Here is a 17,789-nt window from a genome sequence, read left to right on the forward strand (position 1 = left end):
TAATGGCTTTATGAAGAAGACATGTTGTGGTGCCCAAAAGCCTAAGACTCTCTGCTCACCAGTGCCTGGTTCTCCTTTGGCCACAGTTGCTGTTTGTGGGTGGTGCTTGGGACCACCTTTCTACCTGTCTGCCAGCAATGGCTGATCTCCTTCTGGGGGCCCTTTGTGAGCCATGCTGCAGTGCTTCTGCTGGAATCATTGTGGGCAGGGCCATCCCCAGCCTGCCAGGCAACAGTGGCAGTGCTGCTGGGTCAGTGGGGTGAGCATGGTGGGTGTAAAATGAAGTGCTGGTGGGGCTGAGCCACCAGCAAGGTGGATGGAGCTTTTGGGACTGGCTCCTGCAAGCTCTGACCAATTAAGCTGTGGGAAGGTTGGGGAGGTGTCATCCACCTGCCCTTTCTCCTCTACAGAGAGCTCGCTTCAGTCCCCACACATCTGGCCCACTTCCTTCTGCTGCCAAATCTTTCAAACTGCTGCCTTTTTTGGGGGTCTCAGTGGGACCATTGTAGTATGTGATCCTCCACAAACAACAGGAGTCCACCCTCCCAGAGTGCTCCAAATCTCCCTGGTGTCCATCCCCATTAATCATCAAAGGCCAGTGCAGTGTGTTCCCATAGCAGATCTTCAGGGCCAGGTGTGCAGATTCCTGAGCACTCATCTCCTCCCTGGTCCTTCCTCTCTCACACCCTTGTGGGCTGGGGTTTGGAAGGGTTTGGGTCCTGCTCAATAGCAACTCTGCCATTTTACCATTCTCTGTGGGGTCTATTCTTCTTCACCAGTTATAAATGGTCTGTTTTGCAGTCTTTAGGTTGTTTTTAGGGTTAGTTGTATCTGCTATAGTTGCTCCATGGTGTGTATGGGAGGAGGTTTCTACCTTGCCTTCTATACTCCCATCTTTTCTCATAGTTCTTCTCTACTTTAAATTTGGTAATTCTTTTTTTTCAGTTCATGTGCCTATTACTGTCTTATATATTGACCCTATTTGTGTTAACAGAAAGGTAATTTTTGGTTTATCAAATGAAAAATCTAGATTGAGGAATGATTATGTTTGAGGAGTGATGTATATTAGATTGGTCCCCCAAATGGAATCTAATCTCTAGGATGTTGAAATAGAATTGGAGGGTGGGAGGTGGGTTTGGAGAGGGTAGTTTCTCAGAAGGAGGTTAAGATAATATTAGAAAAAGAAAGAGAAAGGGTACTGGTACAGCTTAAAAGTCAGCTATTTTGATTTACTTAATTTTTGACTTTTTAAAAAAGGGATCGCTGCAGTTTTCTGAACTAATTTCTAAGTTATTGAAGTCATATATCAGCATAGTTTAAAATATCAAATAGTGCTAAGAGGCCTATTAGAAAAATAGCACTTCTTTGCTCTCCCCCTCTTTTTTCTACTCTCTTACTCTCCAGAAGTAATCACTTTCCATTTTTTTAGCTGTTCCTGAAAACAACAGAAGAAACAAGAATAAAGAGCTAAAAGAGTTGAAAGTGATTAACTCTTAAGGGAAGGGGGAGGAAAATAGGAGACGAGGGCAAAGGACTTTTAAATTTATAGGCCTTTTAGCACTATTTGACATTTTAAACTATGTTAATTTATTTCTTTGATAAAACATATGTCTCTTATCTTTTGGTTCATTAAATTTAGACATCTGCTGATTTTCTGTTAAAATAAATGTCTTCATTTATCTTAAGCTGTCTTCCTTGGCTCCTGTTCTGTTGATAAAATTATATATTTGCTATTCAGTGTTTTTGTTGTTATGACCATACAGCGATGTATGTGTTGTTTATAGCTCACCCACCTTCTGTGATTAAATTTCATGTGTAACTTATTTTTTATTGAAATTTACAAGGTTCTCATTTAAAGTTTTCTTTGAACTTATAGCTAAGCCTCTGACATTCTCCAGCAGTTCTATAAAATTTTCATTTGTGTAATTTTTTACATGGTCATATCTGTCAGATAATCTATCAGGTTTTTTTCTTTTTATCCTGGAACCCTGCTCCAATTTGGACTGCTGTAGATCTGCTTCAGAGTTAAGCTTACTTTTGCTGGCATCATGGAAATTGCCTTTTCCTTTCTTCATTAGTTTGCCTGCTTCCTAAATCGTATGTCTTCCTTTTTCTTGCTTTACTCCTTGTTTTACTGGTGCATGTCTTCCAGTTGTTTTCTGAGTAAGGACACATTGGAATTAAATCTGGGGGGAGTACATGTTTGAAAATGACTTTATTCTTCTCATGTTTAATTGGCGGTTGATTTATATGGGGAGTGTTTCGTGGGTGAGTTTCAGTTTTGCAAGATAAAAATTGTCCTGGAGATGGACGATGATAATGGCTGTACAACACTGAGAATGTACTTAGTGCCAATGAACTGTTCACTTAAAAATGGTTCGGATGATAAATTTTGTGTTTTAGTTCACTAGAACTGCCATAACAAAGTGCTGCAGACTTGGCTGCCATAGCAAAGTATCATAGACTGGGTGGCTTAAATAACAAAATTTATTGTCTCAAAATTCTGGAACGATCTAGGGTCTGAGGTCAGGTTGTCAGCCAGGTTGGTTTCTTCTGATGCATTTCTCCTTGGGTTGGTTGTACATGGTCGTCTCCAAGTGTCTTCATTTGGTCTTTCCACTGTGTGTCTGTTTTCTAATTGTTTCTTGTTATGATGCCAGTCATCCTGGATGAGGGCCAACTCTAATGACCTCATTTTTTAATTTTCTCCTTAAAGACTATTTCCAGCTATAATCCTGTTCTAAGGTCCAGAAGTTTAGTGGAGATTTGTGGGGATGTGGAATTCAGCCCATAATATGTCTTTTGCCACAATTTAAAAAATACGGTTATAGTCAACTACCAACCCATTTATGTTTAATTGCCATGTAGTACAATAAGGATTAGAATAATGTGTTTACATTTGTATTAATTATGAGATTAAATTCTTCATTATGGTATACTTTTTTCATAGTTGGTGGTTTGTACTATAACTGCTCATAACTTAGCAGTATTATCAAGATTGTTCTTTCTATACCTATTGCTATAAATATATATATATACACACTATATATTATAGGTACATACTGTGTATTATGGTATGTAATTACAATTATATTTAGTGGTACCATATAATGGCTTCTTTATATAAAATGTTATTCAGGTTTTAGAATGGTGGTAATGTTCTTAATGTGGTCATGGTATAGTTTATTGTAATTGAGAGAGAGCAATGAGTAAAATTTTGTGGTAGCTGACAAAATCATGTAAGGAAACACCTTGTGTGTATGAGGCATTAATTGTATAAGTTGGTGAAGAAATAAAATTATAGTCTGTATTTTTTAAGATGAAGTTTTTGCTTGATATGCCTTTGTTTACCCTCAGGCCTTACCTCAGTTTCCTCCTGCTCTGTAATAACAACAAACATTTGTTGAATGAGTAAATGAATGAATTTTGGTATGCCTGGGATTTTTTGCCTTTGTTGTTTTATATTTTCTCGTACTGGGAATTTTTTCACAGTGATAATTCTGAAAGTGGATAGGCTGTGATGGCATTTTTTTTTACTTATTCTTAAAAAATAAATAAAAGCCTTAATTTCAATTAATTAATTAATTAACTTTGAGACTAAAGGCTATTTATACATTGGAATAAATAGATTTAGTAATTAGATGGGGAAGATAAGATATTTATATTTTAATTTTTTGGTTTCTTAAATTTTTCTTTATTATTAAGGTATCACTGGTATATATACACTCTTAGGATGGTTTCACGTGAAAAACATTGTGGTTACTACATTCACTCATATTATCAGTAGTTTCCCCCATACCCCATTGAAGTCACTGTCCATCAGCGTAGTAAGATGAGTCACTACTTGTCTTCTCTGTGCTACACTGTCTCCTCGTGACTCCCCCCTCCACCCCGACCATGTGTACCAGTCATAATACCCTCAATCCCCTTCTCCCTCCCTCCCCCGCCACCCTCCCCCATCCCTCCCCCCATCCCTTACCCCTTCCCTTTGGTAACCCCTAGTCCCTTCTTGGAGTCTGAGTCTGCTGCTATTCTGTTCCTTCAGTTTTTCTTCATCGTTATATTCCACAAATGGGGGAAATCATTTGGTACTTGTCTTTCTCTGCCTGGCTTATTTCACTGAGCATAATACCCTCTAGCTCCATCCATGTTCTTGCAAATGGTAGGATTTGTTTTCTTTTTATGGCTGAATAATATTCCATTGTATATATGTACCACATCTTTATCCATTCATCTACTGATGGACACTTAGGTTGCTTCCATTTATTGGCTATTATAAATTGTGCTGCAATAAACATAGGGGTGCATATGTCTTTTTGAATCAGATCTTGTTTCCTTTGGGTACGTTCCTAGGAGTGGAATTCCTGGGTCAAATGGTATTTCTATTTTTAGTTTTTGAGGAACCTCCATATTGCTTTTCACAATGGTTGAACTAGTTTACATTTCCACCAGCAGTGTAGGAGGGTTCCCCTTTTCTCTGTATCCTCATCAGCATTTATTGTTCCTTGTCTTTTGGATGTTGGTCATTCTAACTGGTGTGAAACGATAGCTCATTGTGGTTTCAATTTGCATTTCCTTGATAATTAGCGATGAGGAGTATCATTTCATGTGCCTATTGGCCATCTGAATTTCTTCTTTGGAGAAGTGTCTGTTCAGATCCTCCACCCATTTTTTAATTGGATTATTTGCTTTTTGGGTGTTGAAGTGTGCAGGCTCTTTATATATTTTGGATGTTAACCCCTTGTTGGATGTATCATTTATGAATATATTCTCTTTATACCATAGGATGCCTTTTTGTTCTGCTGATGATGTCCTTTGCTGTACAGAAAGTTTTTAGTTTTATGTAGTCCTATTTGTTCATTTTTGCTTTTGTTTCCCTTGCCCAAGCAGATGTGTTCAGAAAAAAGTTGCTTATGTTTATATTCAAGAAAGTTTTGCCTATCTATGTTTTCTTCTAAGAGTTTTATGGTTTCATGTCTTATATTTAGGTCTTTGATCCATTTTGAGTTTACTTTTGTGTATGAAGTTAGACAGTAATCCAGTTTCATTCTCTTACATGTAGCTGTCCAGTTTTGCCAACACCAGCTGTTGAAGAAGCTGTCATTTCCCCATTGTATATCCATGGCTCCTTTATCATATATTAATTGACCACATATGCTTGGGTTTATATTTGGGCTCTCTATTCTGTTCCATTGATCTATGTGTCTGTTCTTGTGCCAAAAGCCTTTATTTTAAATAATTTTTATTTCTAACTAGCCTGTCATTTTTTATTTTCCTCATGGTGGGATTCTTATCCATGTTTCAATAGTAAGAGTGTTTTAACAGTTAAAGTTACTTGACAAGGTAATAGAGTTTAAAACGTTGAACAGAATAAAATCATCTTAAGTATTGCCTTAATTTTTTGTATTACTTACAGCATTCTGAAGTTAGTTATTTGGAGATTTTTTCCCCCCTTTCATTGTTTACTGAAACATCAGTAGCCCAACCAAACTTCCGGAGTTAGTCACTTGGGTATTGTCACTCTGCTGATTTTTATCAGAAACAGGAAATTGTCAAGTTATGTGTTAAAGTGCAGCAGATTTTAAAATTGCATTTGTGTTAGCATGATATATTTCTCTTTAGAAGTTTTTTCTATCACTAGCTGGTTCCTTACTTTTTCCTCAGAATCTGACAACTGGCTTGCCAACAGTGGTCGAACTTACCATGACACATATATATAGTAAATAGTGCCCTTCCTTACAGTTTACTTATAATATACAATATGGTTGATAAAACGATTTGCTGACTTAGTGTCACTAATATGTAGATACACCTAATGAATTTGTAAATAGGTTAAGGAAGAACAGGTTTTTTAGGTGTTTGGCCAGATGTTGCTTCCATATTTAGCTGTTCTCTAAAGAATTGGACCTTTTAGGGAGTCTATAAGGCCAAAACCATTTTCATTATACTGGGTGTTAATATCATATTCACTCTGCAGTTTCCAGAGGCTGCATGAAATGTTGTGATACTTTATAATGAAATGTCAGCATTTGGAAGATCTGCAAAACTCAAGTGACATTATATTGTGTGATGATACGATTTTGGAAAATAAGTCCATTTAAAGTATAAAACTAATGAATGTTTTATGCTATGTATTTATTTTAGTTTACATGTAGTAGGATACACACTTTTTTAAGTAAGAATGAGATTTGACACATTCTTTAGAGTTATGTAATCATTACCACAGTCTAAATACAGAACAGTCCTTAACCCCTTCTCAAGAAAAAAAAATTCCTTCATCCTTTGTAGAACTCTCCCCCCACCACTAACCTGTGAAAACCACTGGTGTGGTCTTTGTATAGTTTTGCCTTTTCCAGAATGTCATATGTAGCCTTTTAAGTCTGGCTCAGTGAGATTGCTGTATCATATGGTAAGTGTATATTTAACTTTATAAGAAATTGCCAAACTGTTACTCTAAGTTGTGTATGTTTCCCACAAGCCATGTATGAGTTCCATTTGCTCTGTGTCCTCATTGGTACCTCGTACTGTCAGTCTATTTCTGTTATTCTCCCTCTTTCCCTTTATTTTTTTCCTTCTCTACCCCCCTTCTTTTTTTAAGCCATGTGATAACCATGTAGTGGTTTCATTTTGTGGTTTTAATTTGCATTTTTGTAATGACTAATAATACTGAGGATCTTTTCGTGTGCTTATATGCCATCCATATACAGTATATACCCTTCGCTTTCTGAAAGTTTGCTGCGTTATGCCAGTACAGACCTACATTGGTATGGTAATGATTTTTTTCTTAAAAGTGAAAATCCTCTTCACATTTCTTTTTGTTAGCAAAAACAGATACTAACGTAGGTCTTTCATAAAGTGCAGTGGTGTAACTTGAACTTTTGGAAAGTGGGGGATACTCTTGTTTTTTTGGCTTACGAAAGGTTTCATAGGAATGCTCTACTTTGAGATAGTGGGAGAACCTGTATCTTTTGTGAAGTGTCTGTTCAAATATTTTGTTTATGTAAAAATACTAAGTATTCACATATTAGATGTTAAATATTTGTGCCCCATGGTTTTGCTGGCCACAGCCTGAGGCCGCTTTCCCCAGCCTGGAATCACACACCAGTGGCTTTACTGGCCTGGCCTCCATGGCGGTAGCCTTAATGATCTCTGAGTTGCCTTTGGGGTCCCTTTTCCCTTGTCTTTAAGACTCCTGTATTTGCAGCTAAACAGCTGTATGAGCCCATCCTATAAAATCTAAGAATGTTGACAAACTTCCTTCATTCCCTCCTGAGATGGCTGATTAAGCCCAATTTTCACACTCATACTAATCTCTTTATCAAAGGGTCCCTTAGCCATACCTTTAGTGTACTGTCTCACTTTTTGCAATATGGATAGACTGAAAATTTTCCAACTTTTAAATTTAAATTAAATCTCTGCTTCCCTTTTGACTTAACAATTCCATCTTTATTTCTGTTCTTGCATTTTACTGTAAGTTTCAAGAGAAGCCAAGCTTCACCTTCAGCACTTTGCTTACACAGCTTTAGCCAGATACCTAATTTCATCTTCACAAGTTCTGCCTTCCACAAAAGCACTAATGAGCACAATTCAGCCAAGCTCTTTGCCATTTTATCACAAGGATCACCTCTCCTCCAGCCGGTTTGCAGTAACATGTTCCTCATTTTCAGCTGAGACTTCATCAGAATGGCCTTTATCATTGTTAAAAAGTAAAATTCAACTGAATAAATTTAAGAATCTTATTTACTGGCTTTATTCAACAGTTCATGAATCAGTTAGCATCCCATCTAGCAGCTATAAAGGAGCTCTGAAGAGCTTTACAAAATGAAAGGCTTTTATAGGCAGAAGGGAGTGGAAAAAGGAAGTTTCTAGCAAAGAGTGGATTGTTTCAGACAAGATCTCCTTCCTATGTGGGATGGAAAGGGCGTATGTGTGGATTACCTCACTGGTGCTGACGAGGTAATTCCAGATTGACTGGTTAAAGGTTACATTCCTGGGAGAGGATGAAGTTGTAGTTACGTTAGATGTTAAGTCTTGGTTTGCTGATGTGGGACTTAACAGAAGTCACTCCATTTTGGGCCTGTGGAAGGGGCTAGGGAGCTCTGTGGAACTGAAATCTCTTCTATAGGAGCACTAATCTCATCTGTGAGAGCTCCTCCCTTATGATGAAATCAGCTCCCAGTGGCCCTGTCTCATAATACCATCAATTTATGGAGGTTAGGATTAACATGAACTGTTGGGGAGGGAGGGGATCAGGCCATATCAGTGGTATATTATTATATTTTTAAGGTCTTTGGGTCTATAATGATATACTCTCTCATTTCAAACATTGGTCATTTGTTTTCTTGGTCATTCTTGCTAGAGAGTTATCATTCCTGATCTTTTCAAACATATTTTGGTTTCAGTGATTTTTCTGTTACATTCTATTTCGGTCTCACTGATTTCTGGTCTTTATACCTTATTTCTTTGGGTTTAATATGCTCTTTTTTTTCTAGTTTCTTAAGGTGGGAGCTTACATAATTGATCTGGGACCTTTGTTCTTCTCTAACATTTTATTAATAGCATTTTAATGCAGTAAATTTCCTTGTAAGCACAGCTTTAGCCACATCCAACAGGTTTTTAATGTGTTTTCATTTTTATTCAGTTCAAAATATTTACTAATTTCCCTCTGTTAAGCACATAAATACATTTAGGATTGTTGTCTTGATGAATTGACCTTTTCCTCATTAACTCATGTCTTTATATCCAGTAATTTTCCTTGTTCTGAAATTTACTTTGTCAGATATTAATGTAGTCACTCCAGTTTTCTTTTGATTAGTGTTTGCATGATCTTTCTAAGTTATACAAGTCAGTGTATACTATTATGTTTGAAATGGGTTTCTGAACGCAGTGGGTCTTGTTTGTTAATTTAATCTGACAATTTCTCTGTCTTCTAATTAGTCTGTTTAAACCACTTATTTAATGTAATCATTGATATGTTTGAGCTTTATTGTTATCTGTTTATTTTCCTTTTCCTGTCTTTTTGGATTATTTGAGGATTTTTTTTTTTTAGTATCCATTTTAGTTGTATTTACTGGTTTTTTACTATATTACTTTGTCCTAGTTTTTTTGTGATTGCTCTAAAGATTATACTGTACTATATATATATATATATGGTTTTTCATATGTATGTCTAGAGTTTACATTTTACCACTTCTAATGGTACATAAAGCCTTATAACCACATAGGTTCCATTGCCCTCATCACTTGATGTAATAATTGTCATATGAATTACATAAGTTGAAACCCTCATGATAACCTTATTATATTTATTCACCCAGCTACTAACATTTTTATTACTTTTCCTTCATTCCTGAAGTTTCTTGTGTCCTTCTGATACCATTTTTCTTTCAGCCTTAAGAACTTCCTTTGCATTTCTTTTAGAGGCAGTCTGCTGGCAATAAAACGGCTTAGTTTTTCTTCATCTGAGAATATTTTTATTTCATTTCATTCCTGAAGGATATTTTCACTGAAAATAGAATTCTGGGTTGTTGATTTTTTTCTTTCAGCATTTTAAAGATGTGGTTCATGGTTTCTGAATGAGAAATCCTTAGTCATTTGAAAATGCCCCCTGTATCATGGTTTCCAAACCTTAGCACATTGGACTGGATAATTCCTTATTGTGGTGGGCTGTCTGGTATATTGTAAAATGTTCAGCTGTATCCTTGGCCTCTACCTGGTAGCACCCTCCCTGGCCCCATCTTCCCAGCTGTGATAATCAAAAATGACTCCAGACATTGTCAAATATCCCTTTGGGTGTGAAATAATCTTCTATTGAGAACCACTGCCCCCTGAATATAATTTTGTTTTCCTCTGCTGGCTTCAAGATTTTTATCTGTTTTTTAGCACTTAGATTATGATGTGCCTAGATATGGTCTGAATTTATCCTATCTGGGATTTGCTTAGTTTCTTGAATGTGTAGATTTATATCTTTCTAAACATAGATATATTTTTGGAAAATTTCAATCATTATTTCTTAAAGTATTTTTTCTGCTGCAGTATCTTTTTTGGGACTCCAAAGATGTGCTTAGTAGCTGTTTTGACACTGTCTCACTGGTCCCTAAAGCCCTGCTCTTTTTCAGATTATATTCTCCCCTGTCTGTTTCTCAGATTCGGTAATTTTTATTGATCTGTCTTCAGGTTCACAGTCTTCCTTTCCTCTATTATAATGTGTTGAGTGGCAGCCTCCAAAAAGCTATGTCCATTCTTGGAATTTGTGAATATTACCTTATGTGGCAAAAGGTGTGATTTAATTAAGGATTGTGAGAGGTGGAGTTTAAGCCTGGGTTATCTGACGAGCTCTAAATCCAGTGACAACTGTCCTTACAAGTGTGAGGCAGAGGGAGATTTGATATAAAAAGAGGAGGCAATGTAACCACAGAGGCAAGAGTTTTAGGGCTTCCTGACTGACAGCCACCAAAAGCTGAAAGACACAAAGTGCAAATTCTTCTCTGGAGCCTTCAGATGTAATAAAGCCTTGTCAACAGTTGATTTTAGACTTCTTTATTGAGTCCTTGATAGAAACCTTCAGATATATAACAGAATAAGTTTCTGTTATTTTAAAACACCTAGTTTGTGGTAATTTGTTGCCACAGTCATAGGAAATTAGTACATTCCATCATCCTGATTCTACTATTCAGCCTCTCCAATTAAGTTTTATGTTGCATATTGTGGGTTTTAGTTCTAAAATTTCCATTTGATCTTATTTAAATCTCAGATCAGGTTTATCTGGACAGTTGTTTCAGGTTTACCTCATGAATTATCGGTAAAATCTTAAAGCATTAAGGTTTTGGATAATTCCATCATCTGCATCATTTCTTGGTTAGCATCTGTTGGTTGTCTTTTTCTTCGAATTCTTGCTGGCCAGGTTTTCCTCCTTCTTGGTATGTTAGATAATTTTGGATTGTATGTTGAACATTTTGAATATTATGTTGTAAGACTTTGGATCCTATTAAAAATCTAAAATCCTTTGGAGAATGTTGATTTTCCTGTTTTAGCAGCATCAATGTTACTAGGTTCACACCAAGTTTTATCATGGGCAGTAGTTCTGGTATCAGTTTCATTTTTTTATATGGTTTGAGTCTGTCTTCCATCTGTACCAATCAGGGATGGATTAGGACTTGGATGGTGTTTATTTTGTACTTCAGTTCTCAGTGCCTTTGTAGTACTGCTTTGGATATTCCATGCATGCCCAACTTGGGAGCCCAGTATTGCTGTTGGCTCATAACTCTAACTATAGATGTGAAAGATTAAAAGCTAGACACTAGTTAAAGTGGTGTGGATAGAGTTTATTTAACAAATACTACAATAAAGAAAAGAGTCCAGTGTTGAACTGAATTCATTCACCAAAATAAAAGGCAGCAAACTTTTTAAAAGCTAGGGTATGCTAAGGGAAAGGCACTGTGTGGCTAGGCCATCTGTGTTTGAAATTGTTACTTATCCAGAGGAGAAACAAACTTCTCTTACATTTTTGACAAGAGACAGTAGTACAAATTAGAGCAAGATGCCCACCAAAGTTGGAGAGTAAGAATGAGAGTTATATCCTTGAGTGTTTACATTTTAAAGAAGTGGCTCTCAAGTCCTTGAGAAGACAGTTCTAGGTGGTAGAAGTTTCTCAAAAGGGCAGAGACAGTATTTATAATTTCATGCTCTCTTAAGTAACTGCTCTAAGGGTGGGAGTGGAGGGTGAGGGGCCTATCTGCCTATCAGCAAGTTTTGGCTGGAATAAATAGTAAATTCTCATAGTATCATTGAACTTTCTCAAGCAGGAACTTATGGGGGTGGTGGTGCTGGAGTTGTCATCCTAGGGGATACAGCCAGCCTTAAGCTATTTGAAACCATGTTAGTGTTTTTTCAAGTCTGTTAGTGTGAGAGGGTGGACACAATCATTTATACTGAGAGGTTTTTAGGCCAAGATTGGGGCCCAGTCAAGAAGAGGGCTCAGAGGAACCTGACTAGAGTTTGGTTAAGGAGAGAGTCTTTGTTATAGATTACCTTTTCCAACTCTTTTCTCATGGGAATATTCTCCAGCTCCCAGTAACCCTTCTTCCTGGATTGGGTTCTCTTATTATGAGTTTCAGTCTTTGATGTTGTTTGCCTGCCTTCAGCGTGAAGTGGTGAGAGAAAATGCGTGTTTACCCCAAATTCTTTGTATCACCTGATCCATTTTTCTGCTTCCTTCAATCCAGAGGAATAGATTTTCTCTGGGAGTCTTAATGCATGGGCTGTCTACACCATTCTGGCAGCAGTGCAGGTCCACAGCATAGCTGGTCTTGGGACCGGGATTTAACCCACACTTTTTTCAAGAGCCTTTTCCCCCTGTCTTTCAGCCAGATGAGCTTATCTTGAGTTTTCCTGACTGAACCTGTTATACAATTTTCTATTCTGCCTGCATTTGAGTCAAAGCCTGAAAGTAAAGTATGCGGGAATAACCAAAAGGAAATCTATTGTACTGGTCTTCTTTCAGATTGATTGCCCTCCCCAATCTGCCTGATAATGTTTACTTTTCAGAGACTTCAGGTAGCTGATTCTTTTTATTTTTTTCTGGAGATTTTAGTAGTAATCAGTTGGAGAGAGAGTTTGTAGTGGGCTTACACCCATCTTCCTTGAAATTAAAAATACTTAGGCCAATGAATTTTAATATAACAGTATGGGAAAGTTCATTGATAAAGGTTAAGATTCCACATTAGAAACTAGTCTTTAAGGAACTCTACTGCTTGTCAACTTTAGGTGTAGTACCAAGAAAGAATATCCATAATTATCTTGAAAAGACTCTTAAAGTTCTCTTCCTTTTTCCAGCTACATATCTGTATGAGTCCCAAGTTTTCTTTTCAGTCAAAAAAATATGTTGCAGTACATTAAGTGCAGAAACAGATATGAGAATCCACCTGTCTACTCTTAAGTCAGATATTAAAAAGATTTGCAAACCTGCAAAATAATGCCTCTCTTTCCACGAATGTTTTTGTTCTGGAAAATACAATTTTCGTGAAAATGTGTTATGTTAAAACGTATTGGATTAAATATGATTGCATTTCATTGAATTTTAAAAATCCTAACATTTTCCTCATTTTTAATTCCCAACATGGTAATTAATTAATAGACCTAACCAATACAAACAAAAGATTTTTGGGTCTTTGGTCTTTAAGAGTGTAAAGGAGTTTTGAGATTCGCTGGTTTAGTAGGTAATTGGTTTCTCTGCATTTATGACATGCAACCACCTTTTCTGCTCTTTAAGAGCCAAGCATGGTATCAAAAATACATGAACTCCAATGAAGTGAAAATAATGCATTTGATTCCCATTTCACTGTTTCTACCACTTACCTCCCAAGGTTTAAAAGCCATTCAAATTCTTAGTGTCTGTATAATACTTTGTAAATTGACTGTAATACTTGAAAGGATTATTGTGAGGAAAATGCTAGGGTACTACTTGAATTATTAACACTCATTAAACATTCCTTGGGAAAGAGTTAAATATTTTTAACAACTCCTAGCCTTTGTAAGGGTGTGTAAACCTCTGATCTTAAACCAATAGGTGTTCTTCAACTGAATATGCTGATCCCTTTCCTACAATACAAAGTGGTATCATTTATGAAGATCCCCAGAACAGTAAAGTCTGTATTGTCCTTAGAGGCATATTGAAATGACTGAGCTCTTTAAGTCCAACTTGTTTTATTCTTGGTCCTAATCAGATCAGGAAAGTCTATGAGTATTATCAAGTGTGTACTAGGTCCAGTTTGGGAATGAGATTGGAGGTGAATATGAAAAACAAACTGATCAGGAAATAAGCCCAGGAAGAAAAGATAAGCAGGATGAGAGTACTTTAAACTGGAATTAGTGTCAAGTCCAAGGTCCATGATAGTTCATATAATCAGAGCAGGGCAGGAAGTCAGTGGGATCAAAATAGGCAGATCAGATTCTATAAAGGAAATCCAGCACTTGATGTCAAGGCAGGAATTGGACACTGGCTGGTAAGGCTTCTGGGGTCAGGTGCCAGGTACAAGGACACAGAGACAGAAGGACAGGAATCTTGTTCTTGAAAGCAAGAGCAGGCATCAGGACATCCAAGTGCAGATATGACTGTAGTTGGAAACGTGGAACTGAAGCTTTTGTAGGGGAACATAGAATATTAAATGACAGCCTGTACCAGCCAGGCCTCTGGGCTGGGTCAAAGTACAGTGGAGTCACTTCATTTCATATTTATATAATTCGAACTAAGTTTGACTAAAGAGAGCAAGAAAGGAAGGCTGTCAAAATAGTTAAGATGTTTCTGCCTGTCTTTCCAGAATAAGCATAAGATGGGAAACATTTTCTCAGTCGTCCTCAATTGCTGTCCCTCTTGTAGAGTAAGTATGTCATTTCACTCTATTTCTTGTGTTTAAAGATACCTTGTTTCTATCTGGGCTCTAAATTCAAGTTAGCTTTTTTATCTGGTACTTAACTGAAAAAATGGATATCAAAACAAAGTTGGGTTATAAGTGTTTTTTTCCTTCTAATTGTTTCTAATTGTGATTATACTATAAAGCAGATTTAATTTTATACCTGCTTCTCTCACATTTCTTTTTCCCTTCAGACCTACCCCATGTTTCCTCACCCCTACTTTGTGTTCTGGATGCCAGTTCCTTTTAGCCAGCTTTTAGCTGGTTTTCTCTTTATATGTGTTTTTAAAAAATTATGTGTATCTTTTAAAATATTCAAAGCACACATATCTGTGGAGTAGGGACTGAAAGTCTTACCAATCTTACCGCTGAAGCTCCCACTGTTTATAGTTTGATGTATGTCATCCTAGAACTTTTTTTATGCAGAGACAAACATAGGATATGTTTTTCAAAATAAAATCATATGCACATAGCTTTGGAATTTGCATTTTTTTACCCAATATTTCTTGGACATTTACCGCATCAGTACTTAAAATTTAGACACTGTCAGTGTATATTTCATTCCCAGTTTTTCACTATTACTAGAAGTGCTGTACCACACATTCTTACTATACACATGACTTTGGGTATAACTTTTTCCTGTAGTATAGAGATTACTGATTCAAAGAAATGTGTGTTTAATATTTTGACCAAAAAATACAACAACCAAGTTAAGAAGACAAATGGCAAACTGAAAAAATTTGCAATTAAAGGCAAAGGGCAAATATTCCTACTATATAAAGAGCTAAACATTGAAAAAAAAAAAGCCATACCTTAGGAAAATGGGCAAAAGATAGGAACGAGTATTCCACACAGAAAAACAAATGCAAATGTCCTCAAATTTGGAAAAAGGTATTAATCTCACAATAATAAAAAAATATAGTAAAAACTGCTCTGAAATACCATATATCCAACTAGCTAAAATCTGTAGTTTGTTGGCAAGGCTGTGAAGAAATAGTCACTCATCTATTGTTGAGAATTCATGGAGCTATGGATAGCAAATTTGGTAATATTTCACAAAAATATATAAATCTTCAACTCAGCATTCTTCAGTGACTCTTACCCAAAGTATACACTGACAAAAACTAAATGACATATATGAGACTATTCATTACAGCACTATTTAATACAAGAAGAATAGAAAAAACTCATCTGTCATTATGGTTTAGTTGAGGAAACTGTGATATTTCTATAATGATGAAGTTCTGTGCAGTAGTTAGAGTAGTAGTAATATTAGGAAAGAACTCTCATATACTGTTCTGGAATGATCTTCAGGATTTATTGAACTATAAAAACAAGGTTCAGACAGTATACATAGTGTGCCTCATCTCTGTATGTGTACATGTTTTGTTGTGGGAGGACATGAAATTTATTATTTCCAATTTACATGTTCCTTATATATTCAAAAAGAAACAGAAGAATAAACCAAAACAAATAAAAAATGGTTATTCTGTGGGGGGAGAGAGAGAAAAGAGAGGTGAGTGTGGAAACAGACTGCTCTGTACCTTGTTTGATAGTTTAAATTTTGATAGTAAATATTTTATATAATTACAAGATAAAGTTAAATTCAAGAAAGGAAAATGTGATGTCCAGAAAATGGAAACAAATGAATTTAGCTGTATAATCCATCCAATTGTGTCCTTAACTATAGGGAAGCATATGTTCTGTCTTGTAGGATCTGCTGTTAGAGTAATCAGATAGTTAAGGAGACAATGTTTTTCTTTCTAGTCAGTCACAGTTTCCAAAAGTAGGTAAAACTAGCAGATCACCATTTTAGAAGTAAAAGATCAAGGCAGTGATCATCAGTGGCTGATAAAAACCCATTAGGTGAAGGTTTGATGGGGAACTTGATAATTGGTGAATCAGTTTGATACTCAATCCACCATTCAATCTTAGTATCACTGAAAATGGGGCAGCCAGACATAGTGTGCCTCCTGTTTCATGGCAATAAGTAATACACAAGAATTCCTGTGATATATTCTTGCAAGAACAACAACAAAAGAATCTGGTTGGGGGAGAGAGAAAAAGAAAAAGTAAAGCCTCTAGATGGGATTGTTAATTTACAGGAGATGGGGAGGTAAAGGAACACCCTCACGTGAGTCTGATTCACTGTGTGGGAAGTTACTGAAGGACCAATGAAGCCAGGCTCTTCAACCAATAAATGACACATAAATAGTAGGAAAAGAGAACTGTAGAGATTAAGGAGACTTAGAGCATAACTAACCAGAGTGCAGTGAACAAACTTAGTTTGGATCCTGGTTCAGACAAACCTACTGTAAAAGACTCTTAAAAAAATTAATTCACTCACAAAAATTGAACATTAGTATTAGATAAAATGAAAGAATTGTCGCAGATGCTCTTAACTTTAATAGGAAGCCCTTAAGTTTTTGACAGCACAAATTTTTTTTTTCATATTTGATAACTGAATTTCTGTATACTGATTTTATATGCAGTCTTACATGTTTTTATGCATTTGATATTTTAATTCTGAATAAGGGTTATAGGTTTTACCAGGCTGCCAAAAGGAAGAAAGTGCCCATAGCAAAAAGAAGATAAAGAGCCCTTGCTTCATTGTTAATTTATGTGGGCTGTGGGTTATATGTTAATACTCTTAACAGCTGAAATCCTTGGTTTCCAGCTTCACCACCAAAAATTGGGGGTAGATGAACCATAGGCAGAATACTGATAATTAAGGTTGGGTAATAAATGTGGGGTTCACTGTGCTATTCACCTTTATATGTGTTGAGAATTCCCATAATTAAAAAATGTAAAGCTTTATATCTGTTTTTAATTATGCCAGTAATGTAGTAGAATGCTCATTTTGTACATTCTGGGGAGCACTAGATAATATTGCTGTTTTTTTTTTTTTTGTCATGCAATAGGTAAAGAATAGTACTTTGGTTTTAGTTTTCATTTCCTTAATGATAAGGACATCCAGGGTCTTTTACAGAACTTTTTGATCATTTTTACTTTCTCTCCCATAATTGTTCTTTGCCAGTTTTAAAACTTATTTTTCATCTTTCGTTTGAGCTTTTATTGTATAGCATCATTAACACTTGAGTATATTACAGGTATTTCCTCCCTTCTTATTAGACTCTTAACTTTGTTGATGTTGGTGATAGTTAGAATAATGGCTTTCCACACGTGTACAGGTCCTAATTTCCAGAACCTGTGAAACTGTTATTTTACATAGTTAAAGAGACTTTATTTTGAATTAGTCTTATGTGCAATCCAGTGTAGATTATAAGGGTACATACGGGAAGGAGGCAGAAGTGTTAGTTAAAGTGAGAACAGACAGTGGCAATCAAAGTAAAGGTCAGAGTGATGCAGTCATGAGCT

General features: G+C 36.1%; 1 protein-coding gene and 1 pseudogene across 3 annotated transcripts in view; both read left to right on the forward strand.

The window, feature by feature from the left end:
- The window catches only part of NCK1 (NCK adaptor protein 1), a 167,028-nt gene that overhangs the window by 92,138 nt on the left and 57,101 nt on the right, over positions 1-17,789 (forward strand). The window contains exon 2 of one of the 3 annotated variants that reach the window (XM_017654848.3): positions 14,319-14,378. The exons of the other annotated variants lie outside the window; for them this stretch is intronic. The gene's annotated coding sequence lies outside the window, so the exon portion shown is untranslated. The remainder of the gene's footprint in view (positions 1-14,318; positions 14,379-17,789) is intronic. 3 annotated transcript variants of the gene reach the window in all.
- Positions 1-17,789, forward strand: part of LOC108393773 (uncharacterized) — a 62,770-nt pseudogene that overhangs the window by 37,577 nt on the left and 7,404 nt on the right.

The sequence above is a fragment of the Manis javanica genome, chromosome 3, assembly GCF_040802235.1.
Source record: "Manis javanica isolate MJ-LG chromosome 3, MJ_LKY, whole genome shotgun sequence".
Classification (NCBI taxonomy): domain Eukaryota; kingdom Metazoa; phylum Chordata; class Mammalia; order Pholidota; family Manidae; genus Manis; species Manis javanica.